General features: G+C 57.3%; 1 protein-coding gene across 3 annotated transcripts in view; it reads right to left on the minus strand.

The window, feature by feature from the left end:
- Window positions 1–12,270, minus strand: part of LOC309337113 (zinc finger protein 621-like) — a 158,166-nt gene that overhangs the window by 121,642 nt on the left and 24,254 nt on the right. The window lies entirely within an intron of this gene.

Consider the following 12,270-nt stretch of genomic DNA (forward strand, 5'->3'; position numbering starts at 1 on the left):
GCCCCCTAGTCCTTCCTCTTAGGAACCTGTGTGTGTGTGTGTGTGTGTGTGGAAGGCAGGCAGCTCCTGGACAAAGCTCAGTCAGCCCCATAGCCCCAACAACTCTGTCCTCTGGCCCGCCTATCAAAGGAAAGTGGCCCCTGAAAGGCTGTTCAGGAGCGAATATGGCCCTCAGGCTGGATAATGGTCTCCACCCCTGTTCCAAATACGAAACTGGCTGTCATCCTGGCCCGCCCTGCAGGGTTCTTGTGTGAGCATTGCCCAGCTGGTGGGTTTTAGATCACCTACAGTATTATAAAGGCCCTCCTGGCAGCCTGGATGGGGACAAGGCCAGGCAGGAGCGAGGCTGGCAGAACCAGCAGAGAAAGTCCCTCAGCACCTCTGCGCTGGGCAATCCTGCAAGACAGGCCAGATCTCCCACCCCTTGGAGCTTTGATCCTCCTTCCCGACAAAGTCCAAAGAGGATATCTGGAGAAGCCTCTTTTTGGAAAGAAAGAGCATCAAAAACTCATCCCTCCTCCTCTTTCCCCCAAGTCCAGCTGGGGAGGGGGCATTTATTTAATTCCTCCAGTCACTGCCATAAACATATTTAAAGGGCTCCTGAGACCTTGATCACTTTCAAATCCTGCCATCCATGGGCCCATTTCCCTTGCCAAGCAGGAGGGAAACCGACAAGGTGCTTTTTCATGCTTCAGGAAATGGAAAATGTGTCTCTTCCCTCCAATTTTGGGGCACAAAAGCAGCACAGCAAACCCTCCCCAACTGCACCCCCCAACATGGGAAACCCAACAGGGCTCTTTCCTTTGTGCCAAAGCAACCTCAGCCTGTCAGACTAGGATTTCTGAAAGGGGAGCTGGGGGGGGGCTCCCCCTTCTCAAGAAGCAAATCCTTGTGTTCTTTTGCTTCCTTCTCACACCAGCCCGTTCTTTTTAAGGAAGCTCCGGAGGCCGATTTCCCTTGACATTGTCCATCTCTCACACCCCACCCAATTCGAAATCTCCCCTAATCCAGAGGTGACTCTGTTGCGTGTCAAAACCCCTCCCACCAGAAAGAAAGACACAGGACACGATGTTTAAGTTTTAATGGGCATGAAATGGCCACAACTTTATTGATTAGAGGATTGAAGGTATTGGCCCTAGGCATTGGCTCCTATCAGCTACCCGGGATGATGACCGGGAAGGGTTAACACGAACCGTGGGAGAGCCTGTTGAAGTACGCCAACTAGGATCCCACGGGTGTCACCGCTTGGGGCGTGCCGGGGGCCCTTACCAAGCTAGGTTTCGGACAAGACAACGCCCCTCGGAGTCCTCTACCGGACTACCCCATTTCCTGGGGGAAGGTGATGGCGTTCCTTCCCCCCCATCCATTTGCATAACAATAGAACCCCAGCCAATGCCTAACCGCCAATACGGGGAAAGTTGTGACGTTTGCTATGAGGTAGGCGAAAAAACCAAATGGCAGAAAGATTGCCAACTTGGAAAAATTCCTACCAGGCCCCTTGCGGCGACCAACCGAAGTCCATAGCAAGGTCATGACGACCTACGGCTGCCTAAGTATCTAAGGGTGGGTGGGATGGGCAAAAAACCTCTCAGCTGGTCGGGAGTGAAGAGGGCGGACCCTGGGCATGCCCGGCTTAAAATACATAAAGCCACGCCTCCCCCTGGCCTGCCGATAGGCGGCCAGGGTCGCGGGCACGCCCAGGGATTCCCCCAGTTCTCGCGGGGGGCCAAGGACAGCCCCCGCGCCTGGGGGGGAGGGGCTAGACCGCAACCCCCTCTCCTCCCCAGGGTCGGAAATGGCTTTGCATGTCAAAACCCCTCCCACCAGAAAGAAAGACACAGGACACGATGTTTAAGTTTTAATGGGCATGAAATGGCCACAACTTTATTGATTAGAGGATTGAAGGTATTGGCCCTAGGCATTGGCTCCTATCAGCTACCGGGGATGATGACCGGGAAGGGTTAACACGAACCGTGGGAGAGCCTGTTGAAGTACACCAACTAGGATCCCACGGGTGTCACCGCTTGGGGCGTGCCGGGGGCCCTTACCAAGCTAGGTTTCGGACAAGACAACGCCCCTCGGAGTCCTCTACCGGACTACCCCATTTCCTGGGGGAAGGTGATGGCATTCCTTCCCCCCCATCCATTTGCATAACAATAGAACCCCAGCCATTGCCTAACCGCCACTCGAGCAAAGCTCGCCGCCAATACCTTCAAACCTGTAACCAACACCTAGCTCCTACTATGGAAACCCCTGAACCCAGGACCTAATCCCTGCGATGATATCACTCAACCATAAGTCGTTCCCTGCATCGGACAGATGCACGCCATCCCTTCTGTAGAGGGCCTCGTTGCTGAACTGGATGCCCGGGTGTCTGATGACAAACCCGCCCAGAGCTGCCACTCTACGCTCCACCGCTCGTTCTAAAACCATTCTCGCCTTGTTAACTCCCACTGGGCTCACGCAATCTCTCCATGTCCTCCTCTCAAGCAACGAGGACCAAATTATCGTAACTTGTGGGTATGCAATTATCAGCTCGGTCAGATCGTCGAAAATGTGCCACCTCAGATCGATCGCCTTGCGGTATGCCAGATCATTTTCTCCCAATTGAATCACTAGGGCATCAGGCGGACCCTCAGCCGCAGCCCTTGCCATCACCACTGGTTTGAATTCACTCCAGCGCATCCCTCTTCGCGCTATCCAAACCAATTCCACCCTCGGATGTAAACTCAGGTTGCCGCCCAGCCCGGTTCTCAAGGCATGACACTTGGCCCAGTGCATGATACTGTGGCCCACCAACCAAATGCGCAGTCTCGTGGATTCTGGAAAGCAAATAGACAAGTGGACGCAGGTCAGGGGTATATCACACAGTCACAAATTGCTTCTCACATAGGCTTTGTACGCGTTCGATTTCCACCTCCCCAACTCCTTTATTCTCTCGGCGGGGAGCCCCATGTGTACTGCAGTAGTAGCTGCGCCAATGCGGAATGAGTGAGCAGCAAATTCAGATGCCGGGAAACCGCACGCCGACAATGCTGACCGCATAACCCTCGTGAACTGGTGTCTAGTGAGGCGGGATCCATCCGCGTGTATCAGAAGCGGACCAGGGCCGCTAGGCCTAAGGTAAAGAAAACGCCTCGTGTCCCGGACCGGACAAGGGCCCTTCCCGTGAGCAGCCGGCAGCTGGAGCAGGGCCCCCTTGCCTTGCTGATCTGTCTTTGAGTTCCGAACCCGCACTATGAGATCGTTTTCAGAAAGGGTCAGGTCGCTCATCAAAATTCCCCTCTGAGAGTGGGTGGCATCCCCTTCGCATACTACCTCACCTACGCGTAGGGCGCCAAAGAAGGCAATAGAGAACGCGGCAGAAAATAAGCGCGCTTCGTGCTTTGACCAGCAAATCTTTCGCAGAGCTTTGTGAATCCTGAACAGAATTTCATATGTTACGGGCCGTCTCCTGTCAACGCAAGGGGGGTGCTGCCTGCGCCATCCCTGCAGAGTTTTGCGCACAATGAAGGCTGCGCAGGGGTCCCTTTCGAAAAATGTTTTACAGAAGTACGAGATCCCTGCTGAGTGGATATTGAGCGTCTTAGGAGCCCTGCCTAACTCCTTCATGTGTGCCAAATAACGGAGGACCTCTCTGGTTGAGGGAATGGTGTGGTAACCCGAGCCAGGGAAGCGTGCGCGAAATCTTAAAAAATTGGCCCACGCCTTCTTGTACGATCTCATTGTGGACGGGGCCACTGCACCAAATACTCCCTTCATTATATCTCGCTCCCAATCCTCCAGAGATGTTCCGGGAAAGGCATCGATGATTGGTCCGCCTCTGGCGCTAACGAGCGGAAGCGCTCCATCTGAAAACGAGATAGAGCGTCCGCGATATCATTATTAATGCCAGGGACGAACTTGGCCGAAAAGTAAATATTCTGTTCTAAACACAGAAGGACAAAAGCACGCAATAGATTACCCACTCTGCTGGACCGTGCAGACTGTCTAGTGAGGACCGCAACGACTGCTTGGTTGTCGGTGTTGAAACAAACCCTGTGATTGCGAAATTGATCCGCCCACAAGTGGACAGCTACGACAATAGGGAAGAACTCCAAGAAGGTAAGGTCTCGGGTAATGGGCTGACCTTGCCACTCCAAGGGCCACTTTTTGGCACACCACTGGCCGCGGAAATAGACACCGAAACCTAAAGACCCAGCTGCATCTGATTGAACTTGGAGATCGGCATTAAGTTGCAGGGTATCCTGCCATAAGGAGATTCCGTTGTATTTTTCTAGGAATTGTAACCAAACCCTCAGGTCCGCTTTTACGTCTTTTGAGAGGCGCACCCTATGTTGCGGAGCTTTGAGCCCTGCCGCCAATCTAGCCAGACGGCGGCAAAACGGCCGACCTGGGGCAACAACCCTGCAAGCGAAATTCAAATGACCCAGCAGGGATTGGATCTGTGTGCTGGACCCAGGGGAAAGGTACCTTGAGCGTAGTCTGAGTCCACACGAAGAGGGGCGAGGTCCGAGGCGGAGAGCCGGGCGGGGAACAGGAACGCTGGAACAGGAGGCCGAGCAGGGTACAGGAACACCGGATGGTCAGGAACAGGAGGCCGAGCAGGGAACAGGAGCACCGGATGGTCAGGAACAGGAGGCCAAGCAGGGATCAAGAACACAGGAAGGTCCAAAGCCAACAACGACGTTGCTCCCGCAACCTGGGACCGGGCTGACTGGGCTTTTATCCTCTTCTAAGGCCAGGGGCGGTCCCGGCCCCCAGGAGCCCCGCCTCCTCTGGCCTTAAGGCGAGCACTCCTCCTGGGAGCAACCAGTTCCCTTCGCCTCTCTGCCCTAAGCCTCTGCAGATCAGGAGAGGCCGAAGGGTTACTGGGCCCTGGAGGAGGCTCACCTGTAGCCACTGAGTCCTCAAGCCCCTCTGGGGCCTGAAGGGTTTCACCTGGGGCCAGCTCCTGGTGCTCTGCCACAGGTGCAGGCTCTTCAGCATCTAGGCCTTGCCCCAGTTCAGCCGGCCCTGGAGGCGGGGACTCCTGTGCAGGCTGGGATTCCTCTGGTTCATCCTCTGAATCGGAATCCCAGGCCATCACACCATCCCCCCTCCCAGGCCCCCCCCCTCAACCGAGGGTCCGGACCCGGCTTGCCGGGGTACGTCGCATGGAACTCTCGGAGGCAGGCAGGTGCGTGGACGTTGGCCGCTGGTTCCCAGGAACGGTCCTCCGGTCCGTACCCCTTCCAGTCAATGAGATACTGCAGCTTTCCCCTGCGGTATCGGGAGTCCAGGATGCGTTCCACCTCGTACTCAGGCTCTCTCTGAACCAACACTGGCTGCGGTCGGGGACGGTTCGGGTGGAACTCGTCGGGTGGGGCCACTGGACTCAGAAGGGACCTGTGGAAGACCGGGTGAACCTTCAGGGTTGCGGGTAACCGGAGACGGAATGCCACAGGAGAGACTTGGTCCACGATAGGGAACGGGCCGGTGAATCGGGCGTCCAACTTCCACGAAGGTCAAGAAGGGTGGAGGTGGCGAGTGGAGAGCCAAACCAGGTCACCGACGCGAAGTTCCGGCCCCACCTGGCGGTGGCGGTCGGCCTGGGCTTTGTACGCTTCCTTGGCCTGGTGCAGTTGCTCCACCAAAAGCTGTTGCTGGGACTGGAGCTCTTGAAGCCACTCCGTCACCGCCGGGACCGCGGATGCCGGCAGCACATCTGGAAACAGCCGTGGATGATAACCGTAACTGGCCTGGAACGGGGTCTGCTGGGTGGACGCATTCACCGCGTTGTTGTAGGCGAACTCCGCCAATGCCAGGTGGTCGACCCAGTCATCCTGCTGGTAGCTGCAGTAACACCGGAGGTACTGCTCCAGCACCGCGTTCGCCCGTTCCGTCTGGCCATCGGTCTGTGGGTGGTAGGCTGACGAGAGGCAGACCTCTGTCCCGAGGGTCTGGTGTAATGCTCGCCAGAACCGGGATGTGAACTGAACGCCCCGGTCGGACACCACGCGCTCAGGTAGGCCATGCAGGCGGAAGACATGCTGAAGGTACAGCTGAGCGGTTTCCTTGGCTGTGGGTACAGATGGGCAGGGGGCGCAGTGCACCATCTTGGTGAAATGGTCGGAGAAAACTAGGAGGCAGGTACAACCACGAGACGGGGGTAAGTCCACTACAAAGTCCAACGAAACCGTGTGCCAAGGGCGCGGTGGAACTGGCAATGGCTGAAGTAGGCCGGGGGGTCGCCCGGTAGGGCCCTTGGCGCGCCGGCAGACATCACAACCAGCAACGTATCGAGCCACGTCAGCCTTCAGGCGGGGCCACCAAAACTCACGACTGACCAGATGGGTGGTCCGATACCGTCCAAAGTGCCCCGCTGCTGGGGCATCATGGGCCATCCGGAGAACCTCCAGCCGCAGTGGCCCTGGCGGGATGTACAGACGACCGTGGTGCAGCAGAAGGCCCTGGTGCAGGACCAGCCCCGGATACTGTGGGCTGGACCCTTCAGCCAGCTCCTGGAGTCGTTCCTGGGCCCAAGCGTCGACCCGCTGCTGTTTCCGCACCCGAGCCTGCAGTGGCTCCGCCTCCTGGGTGGCCAGGAATGCAGCTGGAGGTAGGATCGTGGTGGGTTCTGCTTGCTGTACCGTGTCTGAGTTGTCTTCAGGTTTCCGGGACAGGGCATCCGCCTTCTGGTTCTGAGAGCTAGGGATGTAGCGGATCCGGAACTGGATCCGGGAAAAGAACAACGCCCACCGGATCTGTCTTTGGTTCAGCTTGCGGGTGGTCTGGAGGTACTCCAGGTTCTGGTGGTCGGTTCTCACCTCCACCGGATGTCGTGCCCCCTCAAGATGGTGGCGCCAGACCTCAAAGGCCACCTTGATGGCCAGTAGTTCCCGCTCCCACACAGTATAGTTACGCTCCGCTGGTAGGAGCTGGCGGGAATAGAAGGCACAGGGTAAGAGTGGCGCTTCAGGTCCATTCTGTTGAGACAAGACGGCACCGAGAGCCGTACTGGAGGCGTCGGTCTCCACCACAAAGGGTCGAGAGGGGTCAGGATGTTGTAAGATTGGCGCCCTCTGGAAACAGGCCTTCAACCCCTGAAACGCCTCCTCTGCCTCCTTGTCCCAGGAAAACGGCGTCTTTGGGCGCAGTAGCCGGGTCAACGGGGTGGTGCGATGAGCATAATCTGCGATGAAGGTCCGGTAGTAGTTGGCGAACCCCAGGAAACGCTGTAGGTCCTTGCGGTTCCGGGGTGCCGCCCATTCTCGAACCGCTGCCACCTTCCCAGGGTCCATCTGCACCCCATCTGGAGAGAGCCAGTGTCCAAGGAAGTCCACAGTCCGCTGATGGAACTCGCACTTGCTGAGCTTTGCGTACAAACGGTGCTCACGCAAGCGCTGCAGCACGGTCCGGACATGTCCCTCATGGCGAGCCGGGTCACGGGAGTAAACCAGTATGTCATCCAAGTACACCACCACGTACTTGTCTAACAAGTCCTGGAACACGTGGTTGATATAGCGTTGGAACACAGCAGGCGCGTTGCACAAACCGAAAAGCATAACCAAGTATTCGAACTGCCCGTACCGGGTCCCAAATGCTGTCTTCCACTCATCCCCGGCTCGGATCCGAATCAAGTTGTAGGCCCCCCGGAGGTCCAGCTTGGTGAACACCTGTGCCCCTTGCACCCGCTCCAGCAACTCCGAGATAAGGGGCAAGGGGTACCGGTCTGGGATGGTAATTTTGTTCAGGGCTCGGTAATCATGGCAAGGGCGAAGTTCCCCACATTTCTTCTTAACAAAGAGCACTGGTGCCGCGGTAGGCGAGGTGGAAGGCCTAATGAACCCACGCTCCAGGTTCTTGCGCAAGAAGTCCTGCAAAGCCTCGCGCTCTGGCTCTGTTAGAGAATATAAGCGACTCACTGGTAAGGGCGCTCCGGGCTGGAGGTCTATGCCGCAGTCAAAAGGCCGATGCGGCGGCAGCTGGTCTGCCCCCCGTTCCTCGAACACGTCCTGGTAGTCCTGGTACACGGCTGGGAGCGTGGGTGCTGCCTCCTCCGTGGGCGCGGCCGCCAGCGTCTCGGATTGAGCATGGGAACATGGGTCTGGGAAGTGCACAGTCCGTTTGACCCAGTCAATCTGAACGTTGTGAGCTTCCAGCCAGTCCATCCCGAGCACGAGGGGGAACCGGGGCATAGAGGCAATGTCCAAAGTTCGCAACTCCCGGTGCTGCTGGAGACACAGGACCAGGGGCTGGGTCTCCTGAGTAACGGCTCCTGAACGTAGAAGCCGTCCGTCAATTGCTTCCACCTGGGCCGGTTCTGGCTTGTTCCGAAGTGGCACCTGATGATGGGCAGCAAAAGCAGCGTCCATATAAGAACGGGTTGCTCCTGAATCCACCAAAGCATGGGTAAGAATCCAGGGCCCACCTGGAGGGTATAAACGTACCGGAACCATAAGATGTTGCAAGTCCATTGGTGCGGGCCCATTCTGCGCTGTTTGGGACCCCCGGTAGCTAGGGCCATCAGCTACTGGGGGTTGGCGGTTTCCCTGCGGCTGGCGTTTCTCAGGGCAGGACCGAGCGTAGTGTCCACTTCCGCCACAGTAGAGACATAGATTCCCCTCCCGACGCCGCACCTTCTCTGCGGGGGAAAGGCGTGGCCGCACTGCCCCGAGCTGCATAGGCTCCTCCGATAACTCAGTTGTGACCGTGGGGCTGCCGGAAGAAACTGGTGCCGAGAACTGGAGGTGTCGTCGGCCCCGGGCCTGGCGACGATCCTCCAGCCGGTCGTCTATCTGTAGACTCCGTTGAATGAGAGTGTCTAGCGTGGTGGGGCGTTCCATTGTGGCCAGCTGGTCCAGTATCTCGTCCGAAAGCCCTTCGAGATACTGGTCCCGCAATGCCGAGTCGTTCCAGGTCAAGTCCTGTGCCAACAGCCGAAACTCCGTGGTATATGCGGCCACCGTGGACTCGCCCTGTTTCAACTGCCGAATCGCCCGGTTGGCTTGACTCCCTTTCTGGGGGTTGCCGAACGCGGCCTCCAAAAGATTGCAAAACCCCGTATAGTCTGCCAGCAAGGGGGAGTCTTGCCTGAGTAGCGGCAACGCCCACTTGGCCGCCTGGTCCTTTAACAAACTAATCAAAAAGTGCACCTTGGTGCGGTCGTCAGGGAAGTTCCGGGCTCGCCCCTGAATATACAGCTTGGCTTGGGCGAGGAACATGGGAAAGCTGGCCGGGGCTCCATCAAATTTCTCGGGCAAAGCCACTGGGTACTTGCCAGGAGCCGGGGCGTCGGCCCCAGGAGCCGGTAGGGCTTCCAAGCGCTGCTGAAGTGCCGTAACTGCGTCGCTGAGCTGCTGCACGGTGTGAGTCAAGGCCTGGTTCTTCTGGGCCAAAGCCACCAGCGCAGCCACCTGGTCAGCCATGGCCTCTGGCTCTTCCCGAACGCACCCCAACGAAGGGGGAGTGCGGGTGTGGCGGGAGCAAACTGTGCTGGACCCGGGGGAAAGGTACCTTGAGCGTAGTCTGAGTCCACACGAAGAGGGGCGAGGTCCGAGGCGGAGAGCCGGGCGGGGAACAGGAACGCTGGAACAGGAGGCCGAGCAGGGTACAGGAACACCGGATGGTCAGGAACAGGAGGCCGAGCAGGGAACAGGAGCACCGGATGGTCAGGAACAGGAGGCCAAGCAGGGATCAAGAACACAGGAAGGTCCAAAGCCAACAACGACGTTGCTCCCGCAACCTGGGACCGGGCTGACTGGGCTTTTATCCTCTTCTAAGGCCAGGGGCGGTCCCGGCCCCCAGGAGCCCCGCCTCCTCTGGCCTTAAGGCGAGCACTCCTCCTGGGAGCAACCAGTTCCCTTCGCCTCTCTGCCCTAAGCCTCTGCAGATCAGGAGAGGCTGAAGGGTTACTGGGCCCTGGAGGAGGCTCACCTGTAGCCACTGAGTCCTCAAGCCCCTCTGGGGCCTGAAGGGTTTCACCTGGGGCCAGCTCCTGGTGCTCTGCCACAGGTGCAGGCTCTTCAGCATCTAGGCCTTGCCCCAGTTCAGCCGGCCCTGGAGGCGGGGACTCCTGTGCAGGCTGGGATTCCTCTGGTTCATCCTCTGAATCGGAATCCCAGGCCATCACAATCTGTCTCAATGTTATTTTCTTTAGAGGCAAGAGTTGTTGTATGACTGTCTTGAGGGCCCCCAATTTTTCCACGGGTAAGCGGGAAGTCTGGGCCACGGTGTCCAGCTCGATACCCAAATAGACTAGGGAGGTGGCTGGTCCCTCTGTCTTGTCGGCGGCTAGGGGTACCCCTAGTTCGCCAGCTAGGGATGTAAAAGCCTCTAGGAGAGTGGTGCAGCGTGGCTTACTGTCTGCGGCCAAAATAAAATCATCAAGATAGTGCGATACGCCTGAGGACCCTGTTCTGCTGCGTAGGGCCCAGTCTAGGAATGTGCTGAAAGATTCAAAGGCTGCGCATGCAACAGAGCAGCCCATGGGCATAGCCTTGTCAATGAAATACGCGCCGTCAAATTTAAAGCCCAACCATTTAAAGTCGTCCGGGTGAACTGGAAGAAGGCGGAAGGCCGACTCAATGTCGCATTTTGCAAGAAACGCCCCCTGACCGAACCTCCGGATCATTTTTACAGCCTGATCGAAGGAAGCGTATTTCACTGTACAAAGCTCCTGAGGAATTGCATCATTGACTGAACCCCCTCTTGGGTAAGAGAGGTTGTGAATCATGCGGAATTCCCCCGGGGCCTTTTTAGGCACAATGCCCAGCGGGGAGAGGTGAAGACCCTCAAAAGGCGGTTCGAGGAAAGGACCAGCCACCCTGCCTGCCCTGATCTCTTTCTCAATTTTCTTTCTGGCTATGTCTGGCCGTTCCCTAACTGATTTTTGGTTATCCGCGTCCCTGGAGTTGGGTGGGGTGGCCACCGGGATCCTAAATCCCGTTGAAAACCCCTCCCAGAGGTATTTTGCCGCGTTTTTGTCCGGGTATTGTTCCAACAGGTCTTTGAGGGGCTGCAGACGAATGGGGGAAAATGCTAGTCCTAGGTCGATGTTACTGGCGATTGCCGGGACCTTGATAGGATGAGCCGGGAGCACCTCTGGGATTGTTGTGGAAGTACCCCCTGCCCCCCCGAAAGGGCTGCGGCTTATTCTTGAAGCACGCGGAAGCGGGGTGATTCCCCCAGCACCGCTCGCATTCGTGAAGATACTTACAAGAAGGGCGAGAGCATACGCCCCTGTTAAACTCCCAGCATTGTCGACGTCTCTTTGGTTCAATCTTACCCACTTTTGCTGCCTCCTGACTCTTCTTCTCGATGTAGGGGTTTACATCCTCGCCCCAGAAGTTAGGATCTGTAAGGTCCCATCGGGTGGAGGGGTGCAGAGAAGCATTCCTTCGGAAGTCCTCATCATACGTTAATGCGGCGTTTTCGCCTGCCAGAGCTCGAGCACGCCTCACATGAGCCTGGTAGGCAACTAAATCCATGGCGCGGCGGGGATAAGCTGCGCAAACCACGCCCATGAAAACCTGGTACCCGTCTAACCAGTTCTCAAAGGTGCGCTCTGCCCGGGGCGTTCTATACCTCCTCCTACCATAAGAGCGTCTCTTCTCACCTCTCCCAGTTATTTTTGTTGGGGGGAGTAGAGTAAACATATCCACGTACTCCCCGTTAAGGATCTTACTCCTCTTCCTGTGGGACAAGTGGTTTCCCAGGATGAAGTCCGTGGGCTGACTGGTAGTAACCTTAACGTCCTCTACCAATGCCCCGTCCTTCCAATCTAGCACCCCATTAAAAGTCTTGCGGTGGGAATTAGCCCTCCTTTCGTGCGCCCAGAGAGGGATCCCATGATTGGACTCCCCGATACCCCAATAGCCATCCATTGGCCCCTCAGAATCGGAATCTGAAGAGGGCGTACCTGATTCCTCCTCAGTCTCTGAGTGCCTGCTCCTCTTCTTCTTGGCCGATGTGTGCTTCTTCTTGGACTTCCTCTTACCCCCTTGCTGCCGGCTGGCAGAGGTGTCGACCGCTGGCTGAGGTGGCTGGTTCTCGCCGGATTCTTCCTCCGAACCAGAACTCGCGCTGTCGTCAGTGGAGCTATGGATAGTCTGCTGCTCCTGAAAGGGACTTGGCATACCTATAGCTTGTGATATGGTGTTACCGCTGCCCCCCTTTTTGGGTGCCTTTCCCTTACCCTTGCCCTTTGCTGGGGCCTTGCCTTCACTGGGAGCTTGCATAGCTTTTTTAGGACGGGCAGACTGCGCTCGCTTACTGGGGCGGCCACCT

This window comes from Podarcis erhardii (assembly GCF_964252035.2).
Source record: "Podarcis erhardii genome assembly, chromosome: 2".
Classification (NCBI taxonomy): Eukaryota; Metazoa; Chordata; class Lepidosauria; order Squamata; family Lacertidae; genus Podarcis; species Podarcis erhardii.